Source organism: Lissotriton vulgaris, chromosome 2_2 (assembly GCF_964263255.1).
Source record: "Lissotriton vulgaris chromosome 2_2, aLisVul1.2, whole genome shotgun sequence".
NCBI lineage: Eukaryota > Metazoa > Chordata > Amphibia > Caudata > Salamandridae > Lissotriton > Lissotriton vulgaris.
In genome coordinates, this window is record NC_141688.1 from 258,455,357 (window position 1) to 258,469,111 (window position 13,755).

The following is a 13,755-nucleotide window of genomic DNA, read 5'->3' on the forward strand; positions in this document are numbered from 1 at the left end:
TCATTTTACCATGTAAAGGGTGTGGCCTAACACCAGCTGCATAGCTGGCACTGTCCGCTTCCAGGATGCTGACTGGCGCAGACGGGCTTGCCTATGATATGCTGCCTGCACACCCCCTGCTGGGCCTTGCCACAATGCCATTTATATAGCTCTTCCTCCTTGATCGTGCTAAAACAACTACACCTCTCACTCAGATGACCCCAAATGGCAGCTATCAAGTGGTTCTAACACAATAGAGAAATTCAGGAGTAGCACCCGCGATTGCTCCTGAGTTCCTTACTTCGTGTTACAGGTGTTTACAGTTCAAAATCAATTGCAGGATTCAATTTTAATTTCATTATTTATTCTATAATCACTCCATTTTGAATTTATAATAAGCAGTTATTGTACCGTTTAAAGATCCTATCAAGTAATAGGCCAGTTTGTATTCACTTTCTTTCAAATGTTTTAAAATGATCTTGCTTTCATTTTTCGCTAATTGATACTCTTCCCAGAGTTAGCTTAAAACAAGGTTCCCTTTTAGTAATTATCTGTGCAGAGTTCAGTTTATCTCAATCCAATCTTTCCTATTGTTACCTGAGCGGTTACGCCACAATGCCATTTATGAAGCCATCCCTCCTTGGTTCTGCTAAAACAACTAGACCGCTCACTCTTCTGACTCTAAAATATCAGCTGTCAAGCGGTTCTAACACAAAAGAGGAAGGTTATGAGTAGTCCTTTACGATGCACGCGCGTGCCAATTCTTATGCCACAGTAGTCTTTACTCCTAGCAGAGTTCTTCAAAGGGCCAGTAGTGTACTGTCTTGCTAGGGTCAGAGGCCCAGTATTTATACCCAGGTGTGCCTTTGAAGTGAACATGACTTCAAAGCAGGCCCTGGAATTGCACAGGTCTCCCTTTTTTCCCACCCCTGGCTCCATATGAGGAGTAGGGGGTACTCAACCCTTTGTGTGGGAAACACAGGAAATTAATGATGTTGTTAATTCTGACACAATTGTAAAACCTGCCAGGGATATTTCCTTTCTTTTTTGCTGAATAATATTCTGCATATAAACATTTTCATATGCTACTAAAAAGTTAAGATTCAGAGAATTTTCTATCATTTTTGTTTTACTAATTCATATTCATCCCTCCCAGTAACAGCTCTACCCCAGTTAAATCATGCCTAATTGCTGTCAATATCTTACACAGCTCACTCTCCATCATTGATTATGTCAAATCACTAGGCTTCATTATTTACAAGTCTCTTAGGGGCATATTTACAGGAAATAATGCGTTAATACAACAAGGAAGTCGCTGTAAAGACTTGCGATGTAATACAACGCGTACTAACAACGCAGTTGTTGTAACAACTACGTTGTAATGTCACGCGATGTTTTACATCGCATTGTAATGTGCCATATTCCACCAAGGCAGTGTTGCATCAAAATTTCTTGTGCCTGCATGAAAAATCCTAATGATGCAACACAGGGCTCCATGGTGCAAGGTCCCAACAATGTGCATTGCTGTAGTTGGTCATAAAACTGATGCAACTACAGCAATGTGTCAAAAAGAGGCAATGCACGAGATCTGACTGACACAGGTAGCCTACTGCCTAGGGCACTTTATGTGTGCACTTAACTGTTGAGGGGCTGCTACTTGATTGCAGATTACACAATTTGAAGCCACTTCAGCTGGTCAAATTCCTCTGCAAGAGCCATTGAGGTATTCCTACACTTGGGTTTTTAAAGGCGTAGGAATATTAACGTATCTCAGGCTGAGCTTCCCACTTTCCAACGTTGCGTGATTTTTGGAAAAATTCAGAAATACCACTTGCATTATTAATTATATTAATTTTAACGTGACACAGCCAATACGGACGTAGGAAAAAAACAACGCATCCCACAAAAGTGACACATCTGCCTAGATGTGTCACTTTGTAAAAATGGAGCAAAGAAAACGCCTCTGCTGCATCAAAAAAAATGATGCAGTGCAAGCTCATAGTCCAATATGCTCCTAAAGGGCATATTTACAAGCCCACCGCTGGTGTATCACTGATTTTGTCTCATCAGCGGTGCAGAGTGCAGATCTATATCTACGAGGCCATGAACATCCACTTTGCATGGGTTTTCATGGCCACGTACACATGGAGTAAAGCAAAGAAGCACAAGTCGCTGCGTTGCCTTACTCTGAGTCACAGAAGTGTTTCTTGGGTGTTGTGGTGGGTGTTTCCACTCAACATCCGTGGATTTTGTCACATTCCCAGATTTACAAGGACTTGTAAAACTGGAAATGCATCAACAGCCTACGCTTCCCCAGGGGAGGCATAACGAGGAGAAATAACTTTATTTCTCCATGTTTTTTACACTTTCTATGTGTGCTGCATTATGCGGCACACATAAAAAGAGGAACATGCCTCTATTGATTGTTGTGGTGCAGGAAGGTGCCCCTTCCTGAACAAAAGCAATCATTCCTACAACGCAGACACATTTGAACCATAGTGCAAGGCACAAGACATCCGAAACGACACCAGGGCTGTGGGAAAGGACAGGAATGCGCCATATACCATAAATATGACACTTTTCTTTTGACGCAGAGCAGCAAAGTGACTTACTCTACTGCTGTGCGTCAAAAACTTGCAAAAGAGACCCTGATCTTCAACACATGTAATAAATTGGCCAAAATAATAGAATTCCAAACTAAACTTTGATACAATCTTTTCTGGGAATTTATATTCAAGTTCTGAGAGTGGAGCACATTTGAAATCAGATAAATACCCAGTAGTTGGAAAGAGTTTGACAGGGATTGTTCGGGGTCGTTAGCCTGTCGATAGTGATATCTGGTCAAGTTTTTGGAACATCCAAATTTAATGTACTGCTGTTCATGTTAATAAAGCATTTCATGGGACAATATGGGTTTATCTGACCGTCTGAGTGTCACCATTGGAAAGCACTTGACATTGGTTAACAAGTGCAGGCTGCAAAACTGTCACACTGTGGCATACACATTGTATTTTTCGTACCTTTCTAACCAAAGTTGGCCTTGGTTTATGGACCACAGAAAAACACAATACCTTCGAAGCATGAGTTTTCAGTGCAAACTCTTCAATAACAGTCACATTTCAGCATAAATGCGACTATCCTAGGAATTGCACTCTAAAAAAAGTTAGGCTTCAAAACATAGCTCCTTCAGGATAGTTTATGGTGCACACAATATGCTATCCTCTTACTTTGTGGAAAAGGGGCTTGAGGATCCCTTACATGATGATACCAAACATTTATGTTCTGCATGGTATTCGCTCACTGGTATCCTGCTCAATTTACTAAGTTGATCCAAGGCAGGCAGCAACCAAGGTCAAATGGAGGGAGAATAAGGGGCATATGTACAAGTCCCTATCGCCATGGGAACGTCACTTTTTGTGACGTTCCCGTGGTGATAGGGGCTTTGTCTTATGTGTTACTTAATGTGGTTTAACACTGCCTTATACATAAGGCACCCTTTCATGCTATGGTTAGAGTGAAAGGGGCGTGCAGTGGGTCTTGTGGTGGGTGTTCCACCGCAACACCCATTGTTTGTGACGCTGCCCCCTATGTACAAGGGTGGCGTACATAGGAGGCAGCGCCAAAATTGAGACCAAGAAAATCCTGGTCTTTAGTTGGCGAAATGAGGAGAAATGCATTATTTGTCCTCGATTTTGCTTTTTCTATGTGTGCTGCCTGGAAAATTGGTAAATTGATCCCCAAGTATCTCAATTCTAAAAAATAGCAACTAAAGTTTGGTTAGATGTATCACTGATGCTAGAGTTTGTGAGTGATGCAAGCATCGAAGTTGAACCTCTCACCCCATCTTCAAACAATATGGGGGCAACTGATCCCCAAAGACCCTGTAGAAAATTTAATTTATTCATAATCAGAAAATGTGTAAAACAATGCTACAGTTCTCAATGCTCATACAGCACTGCAAAAATACCCTCATCTGGTGGAGTGTCAATCTTACCTGCAGCTTTAATACAGCAAATGAAGCATGGGATGTGCGACGTGCGCATGCGTAGTACACATAAAGACAGTCCATGCACCAAAATGCACACCCAGCAGCTTGGTCTGAATAACTAAAAATTGCACAGATGTAACCAAAATAAGAATAAACAATAGTGAAGACCATTTGATGAATTGTAGATGAAACTATATTTTTGGACAATAATATTTAAACCAGGAGATAGACTGCTGTATGAAACAAGCATTGGCAAAACCAATAGGTCTTGCCTATTCTAGAGCTTTTTCAATATCATTTAGCCATACTGTACAACAGCGTGACTGCTGTGCAGCAGGTCTAAAAGTACGAAAAAAGCACCACAGTGTGAGAATGGGAAGCAATATGACACAGCCATAACACTTGTTTTTGTTATGGTGTGTAAGGTGCAACACATACAACTGGGCGGTGGGGGTTGGGATGGAAAAGGCAATCCGGACAAATGGAGAGTGGGGGGAGGGAGCAAAATGGACATTGGATAGATGCGGTAGGAGGAAAGCAGCAACATGGAAAACAGGTGGCCTAGTGGGAAAAAGCAACAGCGACAAGAGGGTAGGGGAATGGGAGGAAAGAAGCAACAAGCCTTTGCAATGAGCGAAAGTAAGCAACACACTGCGTGACACGCTAGGTATGGAAACACACACAGAGAAATATTGCCTTTCAGCGAGAAATGGTATAGTCCAAAGCTCTGTTTTTGATATAAAATCAGGGCCTTTGTGGTCATGGAAAATACAAGATTTGAAAAAAATAAAATTGTCTACTGTGCTCGTGGAAGACAATTTCCATGGACTGGAATCTAGAGAATGCTAAAAGTGAACCTGGTATTTTACTGACCTCTGCTGGTCGTTTTCTATCAAGAAAGTTAAATAGAGGCCGTTGCCGGAAAAATAAAAAAAAATAAAGTCCCTAAGCGCAAAACAATTCTGGTATTTTACTGACCTCTGCTGGTCGTTTTATGTCAAGACAGTTAAATAGAGGCAGTTGCAAAAGCAGAAAGCAGTTCTGGTATTTTTTTCTGACCTCTACTATTCGTTTTCTATCAAGACAGTTAAATAGAGACAGTTGAAAAAAGAAAAAAGACCCTAAGCGGAAGCAGATATATCCGATCTCCAGAGCCCACAAAGTATATACACATATAAGTGAATACTAAGTATATTCAAGAGGTCTCGACTGCTCAACCTAAAAAGGACCTCAAATCTTTTTTTATATACTTTTGGCAGAACTTATTCCCAATGTCTACCTAGCACCTTTTTTTTTATGTGATCATGTTATAACGATCTAGATGGCTTATTACATATTCAACTGTGAGTTTGATATTGGTATGGGTTTTTTCCACTGTGAGTACTTACTTAGCCTCTCCAATTTGAGATGGATGTGATATGAATATGTCAAATGTTTTTCATGCTATTATGATTGTACTGGAAGGCTCATGAAGGCTGCTACCATGTGTATTGTGTGCAAAACAACTCCCCTCCTCCCCAATGATTTACACAAACATGATTACATTCCTTTCTACCATGTGAAGTGCTCCATTGCTACTCAGCCTGATCCTCATGGTAGTAACGTCAATACCTAAAGGGTAATATAACATAGTGTCCTTTTTCCAACCCTTTGTTTACCTCCCTTACCTTTTTGACGCTATTGATTACATGCATAGCTGCGCACCCTTCTGCTCCTAATAAGAAAAAAAATCGATGGTTGTCTAGAAAATAAATATAACCTATTTCTGCATGCCCAGGTATTCTGGATGGTAATACCCCAATAAGTAACAAAGCAGTAGCGTGCAAGTTCTGTATGTCAGTGAAGCATAATATAGGACATCACAATGTGTGCACTTAATTACAACTTATGTTCCCTTTTCCCCAAAATGTTTCCCCTTGATACATTTTACTAGTAAGAGGTGTATAACAGGCATGCCAACGTTGATCATAGTTTACTTTGCTGGTACAGATTCCTGCCTCTGTGCCTGCCATAAAGCATGTCTTAATATCTGAATGTGTGACAATGCAGTAGCCGAAGCTTTATTCTGATAGATACACATATAATGCTGGTCATGTTGCTGCATGTGCACTTCCAAAGACAGTGCTATTATACAGTGAAAGTTAATGACTGGCTGATTAACATCGAGCAAACCATTGAAAGCCCAATGACCTGTGGAAATTGTCGCCCTAATGCCTTTGAGACACATTTTGGAAGAGAGTGGGGCGTCCTGAAGTGTAAAGGGTGGGAAACAATCCAAAAAGGGGCGCTTCATTGGTTTTCAGTTTCTGAATAAAAGAACACAAAGGATATGTTAATTGGCAATTTACTCACCAAGCGGAAATATGGGCAGGCGATGACTGGTCGTACTGAACAAGGAATCTGAGGAGTGGAGGCAGGTTTAACACATTTGTGTAGCTGTACCGAAATATTGCCTTCCCATTTTGTTCCAGTGGGTCCAGAAAAGGTCAACATGGAGGCATTTGCTTTATTTCTATGGCACATGTTAAAGAATAGAGAACAGGTGTCAATTGTGTAGAATTCTCTTTCTCTGGCTAAAACAAGAATTAAGACAATGAAGGACAGAGTTCACATCGGATTCGCCACACTATGCACTGCATCCGAAGGATGGATTTTATGCTGTATCTAAAAATAAAGAGCTCATTTTGCTTCTGTCACAGATAAACTGCTTAAGCAGCTGAAAGCAAGTAACTGTCAAATTACTTTGTGCTTCATGCTGAAAGTGTTTTGACCTGTTCTTCACAGTATTTACACACAGTAAATGGAAGCAATTATTGACAAAGACAGTAGGTCTTATCTCTAAAGGCTGAGCTAATGAATCTATCTATAGATACTCATGCGTTAGGTTGCATTTGCACACGTGGTCAACAATTATGGCATGGGATTTGTACTAAAGAAAACCCATTCTGGCATCGCCACCATTGGACAAGCATGTTTCATGATGTATGTGAACATGCATCAAGGCGCATTGCCGCCATTTTTAATTTACAGTTCTAATACAGAGGACATCCATGAGTGAAAGGAAATTTAAAATGTTAACATGAAGGCTGCATGAAGCTTACAAAAGAAAGCCAGCAACCCAGCAGAACTCTGCAGTATGCAGTAGCTAAGACCTGTAAACCTGTTAATTGATGTTAACAACTTGGGTGGCACTATAGGGAAACACTCGGACAATCAAGATACCTGGTGGAACATGATTTTGAGTGATCAAATCCTGCTCATTATTGCGTGAAATTAATAACGAATCTAAAAGAAACAGAACTAACATACTGTCTCGTTGAACACTGAGAGTTCTAAAACTGCATCTTAAAAGTATGCAGAATGGTCGCAAACTGGTGATGGTGAGAGATTACGAGAGAGAAAGAAAAACAATATATGCCTTATTGTAAAATTATGTGAAAAAATAATAATGCAGTGATTTATTACTAACAAAATATGACTAAATAAAATTTCTCTATTAAAATGTGATTTGCTATGTTACTTTGACTGTAAAAACTAAAACTGCTTAGGAAAATGATAATTAATAAAATATGATTAGACTGTGTACAAAAATTGTATGAAGGTAGGTATATTAGATTCATTATGAATTTAAGTTATCTTCGAGACGTTTAATGTTAACGTTCCTTTTTGATTTCCATGTAGGCCTCAAAAATGTAATATGTCTTTCCACTGCATGCTTAGTGTAATGACGTTTTCCTTTGAAGCAGAGTAAACTGATGAGTTAGCTTGCTTCATTTACAAATATATCCACCAAAGTTCTTTCCTCTAGTTTGAGTATTCCCTCTCTATGAGTGATTGTGTAAAAATGTGTTGCAAGTTAGTTCGAAAGTGAGAACATGGTCATGTCAAGTTGCAGATGTACTTCCTACTTCCGAGGAGAAATAAATATAGCATTTTTCTTATAAAATAAGAGACAATGGGGCATATTACCAAGCAATAGCAATAATTATCGCTATTGCTTGATTAGAGAGAAAAATTTACCGCTGAGCTGCAGCGATTTGTACCGCAAATAAACCTTGGTATTACCAAGGTTTAACGCAAATGCGATAAAAATCGCCGCAAAGCATGAATATCGCTGAAAAGTCAGTGATATTCATGCATTACCGAGCTAATACTCTTAGCCATGTTATCCACCTCCCATTGGATAACATGGCTAAGAACTGCTCAGGGCAGGTGTTAGCTTTTGGAGATATTTGCGCTTAGCGCGAATATCTCCAAAAGTTGGTAATAGCATATAGCGATGTTAGCGACTGTTTCCAGTCGCTAACATCTTGGCACGCCCACTTTGCATGTCATTAGTGATAAATATCACTGACATGCAAAGTGGGACCCAAGATGGTCGCTATCTCCTACTAGCTGTCGCTAACTGTTGTTAGCGACAGCTAGGTAATAGGGAGATAATTTTATCTCCGCTTTCTTGGCTTTTAAAGCCAAAAAAGCGGAGATAAGCCTCCTTGATAATATGCCCCAATGAATGTGTCTTTACGTGTAAGTTCCATATGACTTGGGCTGCAGAATGACCATTCCACGATCACATCATTGGTCCCAACCAATAGAATATGGAAAACTGTGGAAAAAGCTACATTTGTGGGCTGGAGTTGTGAGCATTTTGAGGTATCCAAACTTTGTAGGATAAAGAATGTGAGGCTGAAATTATTCTTGCAATTCTTGGGCATGACATGCTGTCAGTCCAAACTCTGAGTATCCAGAACTGAACTCTCCAGATTTTCCCTGCACCTCCCTGGTCGGTGAAGTTGAGCAGGTTGAAGCTTTCAGCTGAAGGATTAAATATTCCAAACTATTTCATGCTGTGCATTAGTCCATCTAGCGTCTCGGTTCTGATCATCTCCTTCTGAACTTTGGTTCACATTATTTCTGAAACTGCATACTGAATTGCAAAGCATGTTTATTTCTCTTTTCTATCTTCATGCCAGTTATTTGATTTGATGTACTGTGATTATATTGTGAATTTACCTGTATTTCAATAAAATCTATATACTAAAAAGTGCTAATGTATTGTTGTGTTGACCATTCAGATTTGACTTTTAGATAAAAGTGCCTTGATAAATCTACTAGTTTGCTTGCTTATTGATGACAATTATTAACAAGTATATATTATTGATTTATTGTTGTTAGATAGGTATTTCTTCAATTCAGGTCCGCATGAAGGAATGGCTACGTCTCTAATTATCTGAGTCCCTATTAGCTCTTACAAAGATCTATCGGAGGACCTCATGCATTGGTAGTGGTTGTAGCGTTCTGTGGGCCCTACCTCTATTGTTGATATGTGTTGGACTTGGCCCTTTTGGCAGATTCACCCCTAAACTTTTTGCTTTTAAATGTGACCTGGTGTTAGTTGTAATTGGCTTCTGCGCACTTTAACACTGTGTCCCAGTGTAAAGTGCGTGCGCAGTCTGAGTGCGTGTGGTGTGATTGGCCTACCCTCCCATAGGAATGCATGGGATATGAGTGTCGAATGGTAGTTCCTGATGTTAGAGGAGTGCAGGGGCGAGTTTGGTATGTACGAACGCGTGAGATTAAATGCTGCGCGACGGTGTGCGCAGATTTAATGTGACTAGTGTAGAAGTGACACTTTTAGAAGTTGTAAATTCTAAATGTAAATTGATACTTGTATAGCGCACTACTCACCCGCAAGGGTCTCAAGGCGCTTGTACGAATACCGCTGTGGAACTCATCCTGGCTTTCCCTGTGAGGCGTCCACTCCTGGGCACCCCCAAGGTGTTGGTCAGGCATCCTTAGCGTTGTGGGGGCCGTTGTGGAGATTAAGCAAGCTATTGCCCAGAGTTTCAGAGTGGGACTCAATGATTGGAATAGGCACTGAGGCGAGAACTATCAGGTCCGTGGAATTTTGAGCCCAAGACCCGCGGGGAATTGAACCCTGGTCCCGGGCTAGACCTCTGCATCAGGGTCTGCCGCTCTAACCATTGAGCCACACTTCTCCACCAGTCTGTGTGCAGTGAATGTGAATTGGCTGTCTGGCTTTTGAGTGACAGGGGCTGGCTGGTGTGCTTCGCTCCAGGAGTCAGGATGGGTCTGCCCAGTGGTGAATAGGGAGATCTGCATGTAGATGGGAGGGAGGAGTTGCACCTGGGACCTGAATAGGGCTGTGCCTTCCCTCCACAATGCTGGCTCCACCACACCTGTGGTGCGTCTGATGTCCCTAGCCTGTACTGTGAATAGAGAGAGGGGCTGAGCAAAACAAAGTGCTCCAGAACCAGTTGTAACTGGTTCTTCCCTTTCCCTGCACCTTTGTGACAAAGGAAAATGGAGTATAAGAAGGGGCTGTGACCCCATGTTTGTTGGTCTCTTGTTCCTGACTTAATGGGGGCCTGCTGCTGCTGCTGGGTGCCAGGAGGAACCGCCACTGGGGACTGCCCACCTGCTGGAGGGCCCTGTGAGCTGGCCCCTGGGCCCAGCCTTTGCCCCCCCTGCCTTATGAAGGACTCTTTCTTGGACTTTAGCACCTGGGAGCACTTTTTCTGCAGTGGGGTGAAGGAGAGTTTTGTTTGTTTGTGCCCACCCCGCGGATTTGCCGTTTTCGATATCCGTAGTGGGTGCCCACCCCGCCAGGGACCTTGTGTGCAAATGAGCAGGATTCCCCTGCATTGCTTGCCTTTTAAAAATCCCTAGCGGGTGCCCACCCGCCAGGGACCTTGTGTGCAAAGGAGCGGATTCCCCTGCATTGCTTGCCTTTAAAAAATCCCTAGTGGAAGCCCACCCACTAGGGACTTTGTGCCTTTTAAATATCCTTAGCGGGTGCCCACCCCGCCAGGTACTGTGTCTTGAAAAACGGGAGCCTTTCCCGTATTACCGCCTGCAGCCGCCAAGCCTTGAAACTGTGAGGGCTGCCGCTTTGCCCGCGGTGACCCGGAATTACTGGGGCGAAACAGAAAGCGGACAGAAGCCCACCTCGCACTCCTGTAGACTAAGCAGGGCCACAGGGACAAAGGCGGCTCCTGCACCTGAACCCCCGAAAGCAAGGGAGAGCGCTGTGGTGACCAGGAAGAAGCGGCAAGTGTCTGGAGGTGTGGGCGGGGCTCCGTAGCCAGAGGAGAGCCCGGTGTGCCGCCTAAGTCCCTGGATCCTCGGAGGCTCCACAAGAAAAGCACTGCACCTGGAGGAAGGAGGAAGGAAGTGCGGCAAGGCCAGCAAGGACTCTGCTGATAGAGTCCCGCAGTGTGGAGATGCCAGCCAAGGAAGGGCCTTCCTGGGCCTCTCAGGAGTGGAGAGAGCCCCGCCTGGTGTCCAAGAGGAGTCCCGGAGAGCACCCGCAGTCTAGCCGGTGAGTGGGGCTCCAGGGTTCATTGATGTTAGAGGGGGCATCGGGGCACATTGCCGGTGCCCTTACCCCCTCCAGCTGCACTGACTTCGTTTGGGGGCCACATTGTTTTTAGAAGTCCCAGGGGGATTTCGGGGCTAAATCAGCTTGAGAGTCCCAGGGTGGACTCCTAAAAACTCCCGCAGTGCCAGTGCTTAATTTCTTTGGGGGCCATTGTAGGAGAAGTCCCTGAGGGGCTTCGGTAGCACAGTGGTGCCTGCGCTAAATTATTTCGGGGGCATTTGTTGATCAAGGTGCTCCAGTGGTGCTCCCTGCCACAGCTGCCCAGCACTTACTGGGCAGCTGCAACGTTTAGGCGGTGCACTTGTCCCCTTTGCTTTAGCTGCCTAGGCAGCGCGCCCTGACTGTTAGTGGACAGTAGGTGCCAGTGGCTATCGGGGTGATTCTACAGCTCCCCAGCAATTAGTGGGCAGCCGCCACGTTTAGGCCCCAAACTCTTGTGCACCTTTGCTGTCGCTGCTTTGTGCAGCTAGCCCTGACTGTTGGTCAAAGGGCGTTTGAGCCCCACGGAAGGCCAGTTGGCCTAGGCTCAGTACTGCACAAGGTGATTGGTGATTTGTGTTTGTGATGATAATTGCCTAATGTGATTTATGCCTAATGTGCAATGCCTTTATGCCTGTGATACCTCTAACTGTGTTTTTATGATTAGGAGGTTGTTTTGCCTAGTATAGTTTATGCTAGTCAGTTTATGTTTCACTGTGTGACCTATGCCTATGGTGATTAGTATTGCGTAGTGTGATCCTACCTTCTACCAGTGGTTACTGGTTGTGTTCTACAATTGTTATTTTATGCTACAGTTATCCTATGTTCTACATCCACTATTTCTACTAAGTGCTGATTCTGACAGTGGCCCACGTGGCCCTGTCATGTGTAAATAATCCCCTGTAAATACTGCCCAGTGTCAGTTGGCACAGTGTATCTGTGTATCTGTGTGATTATGATCTAATGTGTTTATGGAAATACAAAGACTATTTTTATATATAACCTTGTGTGGAGTTCCTTTTTGTGGTGTGCATAGTGTGTTGCTGCTGTGTGTGTGTGTGTTGCACAAACGCTTTACACATTGTCTCCGGGATAAGCCTGACTGCTTGTGCCAAACTGCCATGGGGGTGAGAAGGGGTTATCTTGGCGTGTAACTCCCTTGCCCTGACTAGAGTGGTGGTCTCTGCCTGGCTTTTGCGCCACCCTCAGCCAGCCAGAGATCCAATTTCTAACATTAAGAAATTATATAACTGAGGTTAGGGTTTATGTGGTGGTGAGTAATCTGTGTCTACGCCCACAAAAATTCACAACGCTTCCGCTGGATCATATGCTTTATTTGAGTGGCCTCTGTCCATGCTGCAATGGGTTGGGATTCGGGAGATGTCCTCCAAGGCCAAATTTGTAGGAGGACTGTAGGCATGGTGGCCCAAAGAGCTTGATCCTCTGCCAACGCAGTCAATAAAGCCCGCAATTTGGCTGCCGTGATCAATGATAAAATCTCCCTTAATTATCTAGGGGCCAGATGTATCAAGGCCTTTGCGACTCGCAAATGGCCTTTTAGCATGATTTGCTATGTATCAAATAATCGCAATTTAAGGAATCGCAAAAAATTGCGATTCCTTATTTTGCCATAGCATTTAAGGAATCGCAATTTTTGCGATTCCTTAAATGATATGTATGTAACTATTTGGAATTGCGAATTTGTGTTAAGAAATCGCAAATTACCACCAACTTGTAGTTGGCGGTAATTTGCGATTTCTTTTAGAAATGCCCTATTTGGCATTTGTAAGGGTGACATGTGACATACATACATGCCCATAGGGCATGTATGTGTGCCACATGCACACACATGTACATTTCAGGGGTGCAGCACGGTGTCTTTGAGACACCCCTGCACCCTTGAAATAATTCTCAAATTGCGATTAGCAAATTGCGAATTCGCAATTTGAGAATTATTGCACTATCATTCCTATGGGCCGCCGCTTCATGCTGGGTGCCTCATCTAACTTATACAGGCTCTCCCTACACATTAAAGCATCCACAATCTTCTATATTTTAGAAAGGCTCTCTAAACATGGCTTTTCAAATCTGTAAAGTAACTCAATTCATAACTAGTCTCAGTAACGTTCACAGTAGCCAGTGCCAAGACACCCACAGGTATTCATGTGTTCAACAAGTTCATTTAACATAACCTAACAGTACATGTAATGCTTCCTAAGTTTCACACCACTATAGCATTACCAGTAGCGAACGAGCAGCAACCACATCTGTATGTGAAAGCAGAACTATATATGGGTGGAGGGCAAAATAAGATATGGACGCCAGATTTAAACCTGGGAGTCCTGTCCAAAGGGTTAAATAGGGGTAATGGAACTCATGTTCATACCGTACCCCAACCTCAACTGGT